Raw genomic sequence first — 6000 nt, forward strand, 5'->3', positions numbered from 1 at the left:
AAAGTACTCTTCATTAATTTCGGTAAGATGAAAATATTTCTGTTATTAGGAACATTGGGAAAAAAATTATAGAAGTTAGTAGTGACATTGTAACAAAAGCCGAGACGCGTAGTAATTTATTTATTAGTTCTCGGAACGGATGGGCCAAAAATTAAAATATTTCAGTCAACACTAATTTATTGGAAAGTTACTGGTTTTCAAGTAGGCTTAACGTCGCCAAGACCGTCCTTCGGGGAAGGCTTCACGAAATTTAGCAATATTTTTTGGACAAGTTCACTTAGAGTCGGGGCCTTGTGTTGAGCCGGTATAAAGAGAAAAATCGATATTTTTAATAACGCGCGAAATCACGAGAAGAGCGTAGAGGTTCCAAAGTAGAATCAAATCAATTTGTTAAATTGATAGTAATTGGAAAAGAAAGTAACAGATCAAATAGCTGTTTTTTTTTGGCGGATTTTCCAAGCTATAAGGATATATTAAATAAGATCGACTAATCCGTCCCGTATCGCTACACGGAGTCCCTAGAGGAAGGTTGGGGTTATTTGTAAGTTTAGTCTCAAAATTACTTAGATAACTATTAACATGGCATAGTTATGCCAAAGAGTCCCGATATCCAGGGTTCCCGCCAGTAAGATAAGAATAGAAACGTCTGGACCAAAGAAATGGGCGTGTCGAAGCGAAGTGTCGAATTCAGGAGAGATCTACGAAAAAAGTCAGTTCTTCCTTATGTTCCACATTGAGCAGTCGACTTAGTTTTAGAGTCTCGGGCTAATTAATTCAATTTAATAATGGATAAAGTAATTCCAAATTTTGCTATGGATCGCGCATTCCCTGAATCTCGGTACGTTGTCGCGTGTAAAGAAAGTAATTAATAATGTTTTTCGAGCCGTTGTGTAGTTTGGTTATTTGTTTTGTATTTATTGTTATTAAAACCCATGCTGAAAGTTTTGCTGTTTCTTTTTGTTTCTCTCAACTTCAGTGTCACCCTGTATATAGCCAGCCACTGGATTACATTCTACATAAGCAATAGAGGGTAAGTGCTTGAAATTCATTCTCTGAACATACAACATTTCTAAGTTCCCACGTATTAATTAAAGTATAATGATAATTATAAACTCCCTTTCGAGAATTAAATAATAAACTCTTTTGAAATCCAGACTCGTTGTGATACTGGTCACAACGGTAGATATATAATTAAAGAAATAACCCCTCAGGTCACAATATTATGACATCGTCTATATGGCTCCGAATTAAATGTCTTTTTGAAAAGCATTTGCAACCTTCCGTCTCATTTTGCTCTGACTTTATTACCAACATTGTGTGTCAACACTTTGATAAAAATAATATATTTCTTCCAATTTACATATATATCGAATAAATCTACTACTAATCTTGAAAAAAAATTAAATATATACATATATCGAATATATCGAAATTTTGACATAGAGCAAAAACTCATTTTATTTATTCTAAAATCATATATCAAAACTCAATTTCATTTCGTGTGTACAATGAATAATTCTCATTTGAGTAGATTATACTGTAGTTGTAGTACTAAAATTATTTGTAATAATTTATAAATTGGTGACAAAATAATAGTAACTGTCGAAATTGATGAAATATATGAATATCACTTTTTTTAACGTGTCTCAGGAGTAGTAATTCTTGTTCCCTGCTAAGATTATTCTTATCGAGTAGAATTTTATCTATTTTTTACATGTTATGAGTTAAATAATCACAAATTTTTAACATGGTGTCCAATTGTTTTTCCCATTACGTGTTTTGACACTACAAAATTATAATGAAAAATATAACTTGAGCATTATACAGGGTGTTCCGAAAGTCCGTTAGGAAACTACTGGAGGTAATTCTACGGAATAAAATAATAGCAGTATGTAATGAAATTTTTTTCGAATTGTCAATTGTTTGCAAGTTATAGCTTGTCAAATTTTATTTTTTTTAATTTTTCTATTTAAATAACTTATTTAATTCGAGTTCGATTAGTCTCACATTTGGCACACCCACTAAGTAGATCAAGCTCTATTGGACAAGTCAGAGAAAACTTTCATTATGCGCCGCTAGAACTCAAAATTTAGTTGTTCATAACTTTTTTCTCATGCTGGACATCACAGAAATTTAAACATTATTAAAAGGAGAAACAATATAAAAAAAATTATGTACTCTTTATTCATGCCGATAAATGTAATAGACCAAGCAAACAAAATTTTTACTCGAAAAAAGTCCTATCCGCTAGATTATTGTAAAATTGTCTAAAGGAACATAATACAAGACATCTCTCATCTCGTGAGTCAAAAACTTTTATTAGCTAACTTTTCTATTTAAACAAATAAGTGAGGTAAAGAGTTTTTTCACTTTGCAGGGAAAACCATCATTTTTAGCGAAAAGTGACTCACAGACAGCTTAGAGGGAGTAAAATTATCTACAAAATGAGACTTGTTAAATTAAAATCGGTAAATAAACAAAAAAGTTATTGCAAAAAAAACAGAAAAGTGCCCATGTTTTAATTTGTTTATAACTATCGCATTTATTAAAATTTTAACCAATTGAGCTTGAATTGAATTGAAATAAGTTATTTAAATAGAAAAATAAAATGAACACCCTGTATACACAGAGAATTTATTAAAATTATCGTACAATATTTTACAATCTACAATTACAAATAAGACAAAAAAATGTATAAAAACACAAGGAAAAATACTTTCTAAGAGGGCTGTAGTCTCTTGAAAGTTACTTTTTCTTCTAGATATCTCCCACTTGTTGCCTTATACCTACGATGAAATTTGAAAGTAAAACTGTTGTATTACAAATCGAATGGTTACAAAATAATTATTAAATTATTTTTATTTGACATAAAACTCAATCAATTCTTGTATAATTCTCTAGTGGTACTCGAAATTAGGCCTCACAGTATATTTTAATATCTTAAAATTAAGATCGGAGGAAACTGCAATCAAAATAGATTTACGATTCTCCCTGTTCGTAAACAAAACAAATTATTCGCCGTAATAGCCCTTTATAGGTTGCTAAATCAACGTTGAGGTTAAAGTATCTGCAATTACACCCAATGAATCAACTCAAGCGAATTATCAGCACCATGAAGAATTTAACAAAGACAAAGTACGTTTAATGTGCATGAGGTTAATATTACACGACCGCGTCGTATTCTTCTCTGTCACCCAACCCAGTGTTTTCAAGCACTTCAGTAATTATCAAGAAATTAAACTTCGCTTCACGCAGATCCGTGGATTACTTGTGGAATCTGCATGTAACCAAATTACATTCTTATCCCTACATAATTTCGCTAATCTAATAATTTATAAGATGTTTCCTAATCCTGTGACTTCGGGAGATAGTTTCTTTGTTCGTCCACAGTATAAACCTGAAGGCATAAAATTCATGGATATCTTTGAAGGTGTCTGTGCTACTTCTCATATCAAATTATGTTCGTTTTCGACACAAGTCAACTAATATTTATTCATCATTACCCATTCCAGGCAACTACAATCCAAGGACATACAAAACGCAGATAGGCCGATTGTACTCAAAGCGGACTCCGCTATAGGATCACTGCGGGTCCATCAATGAAAGTGATCGAACGTCTACTCTAGTGTCTTGCAATGTATTAACCAGGAGCGGAACTTGGCCAATCAAGTGACGTACATCAAACTTATTTATTGTAGTCAATAGAATTTCAATAAATCCACCAACCCCTCACGCATTGTCCAACCTACGCTGATGATCCCAATGGATACAGCAAACTCCTTGAAGTTTACAAATCCATAGGTACTCCCAAACTCTTAAAACCAATGCTAGTCAAGGCGAAGTCTAAAAGGCAACGATCTAGACACGGGAGTAACATACTCAAAGTCTCTACAAAACATATTTGGTTCAAGTAGGCTTATTTCAAAGCCTCCAATTCCGTGCTGTACCGAGGGTGTATCATAAGTGGAGAAAAGCGAAATAAATTAGATCGTTGACATTTTCAGTTGCTTGCCTCGCTTTCGATGGAGGACAATCGGCCAACGCAACGTCTACACCCCCAAGCTTGTTGAGGTTGGTGTGATGAGGGAGGCGACCGAAAATCCCGTTTGTCACATAGCTAACATACATTAACGTGGACAGAAGTATATTGGATCAAAGATTAAAAAATAATGGAAGTGTCCAGTTGTATGAAACATCTTTTTGAATAAGACCAAAACCAAAAAGGAAATCTTACATAAAATAAATAATGTAACTTTATTTCACTAGTAGAATAATGAAAAAATAATAAACATAATAAATCAAATTTAATTTATTTACTTATTAACATTAACATTTATATTTATAGTAATAGACATTTCGTTTTTTGTTTTATCACATTTAGCCTCCTTTCCGTTAATAACAACAAGAAGTACATTTTTGATTGATGTACCTTAAAAAGCATATGTCTTGTATTAGGCGAATTGGACGCAGAGAAATTATATTTTCCTTCATATTTCAACACCATTCACGCAAAATCCTTCTATAATTGCACATTTTCTTGAAATGCCGTCTTGATGTCAGGTACTGAAACAAGTAGGTAACTACCAACGTCGTGTACGTCACTAATTTTCAAATTTATCAATTTGCAACATCGACAACCCCCATTATTAGTGCAACCTAAAATAAGTCAAAGTTCACAATATACCTAACTACATGTAAAAGGTAAAGAAATAAGACCTTAGTCATTAAATACTCTTTATCGGATGTCCCAGTCAAAAATTCTTCAATATGTGCTCTTTCCAATACTGCAACTTTTCTTGCTTTGTATCCTCTCGATTCACTCTTCAAATAAGCAGTTAGCTTGTTATATTTTCCAGTATCTATATTTTTGTAGACCTTTAAAGTAGCCTTCAACATCGAATACTTCAACCACATAGATGAAATTGCTTATTTTTTCTTCAAATTTAAAAAATACGATAGCATGACTTCTTCATTTATTGTCATTACTCTCTGTTTTTTCCTCCACTCGTTAAATTCGGCGAAGAATTAGAGTGTAAACAAAATAAAACTGAGTAAAAATACATATATAAAATCACATTGTCTGAACATCAAAAGATATTTTCTTGTAATTCAGCATTGCCCACTTCTGCCTTAGTATAAAGTATAACAGAAAACAGAGTGTAGGCGTCTTTTTGAAATGTCGTTTATAAAATAGCAGCAATTTTTCATAATAACGTATCGTCACTTCGATATTTCACACACTCTATAAGATATAATATCATACAATAGATAGTAAAAAAATTGTTCTAGCAATATCTCCCGGATTTTCTTGGCAGAACCATTAGTTTACATGAGTGCCGATACAGCCATCTCTATCAAGCTGACATGTTATGTGGTATAAATTGCTACTTGGGCTGCCGATACCGATAAAAAATATAAATGCGTCCAATAAAGAAGGCCCATGTTAGAAAGGCTTACAACTTTTAAGAGCGCTCAAAACATGATCGATTTTCCTTTTGCTTCGTGTTTTAGTCAGTAACAAATTAACTGATGAACTTAATCTGTTTCTCATTTTCACCCTATAATTTTACTGTATACTGTAAATTTTTTAGATAGTTACTAAATCTACCGATATACTGCGTCATACTACACATATACGCAATCAAATAGTATAAATTTTGTCTGGCCTCTTTTTTAATTCGACTTGACTGGCAATATTTTAAAAGGTTCCCTTTCCGTTTTTTTAACATTTTTGAAAATATCTTTTAGACTTCTGAAGTTCGAAGGCTGCTCTTTTTAAGGATGTATTTCCAGATCGCGATCTTCTGATTAATTTCAATCCAATATTTCAATTCTCTATGTTTTTTCAAAATATTTTTAACAAGATAATCCTTTAAACCAGATTATTTTAATCTCAAGTAACAACTTGTTTTATAGAAAAAATTGACATCTTAGATACGTAGTATTATGATACTGCCTATAATTATTTATTTATTTATGGCATTCTCAGTTATTTTTTTC

The sequence above is a fragment of the Anoplophora glabripennis genome, unplaced genomic scaffold (genome assembly GCF_000390285.2).
Source record: "Anoplophora glabripennis isolate ALB-LARVAE unplaced genomic scaffold, Agla_2.0 scaffold97, whole genome shotgun sequence".
NCBI lineage: Eukaryota > Metazoa > Arthropoda > Insecta > Coleoptera > Cerambycidae > Anoplophora > Anoplophora glabripennis.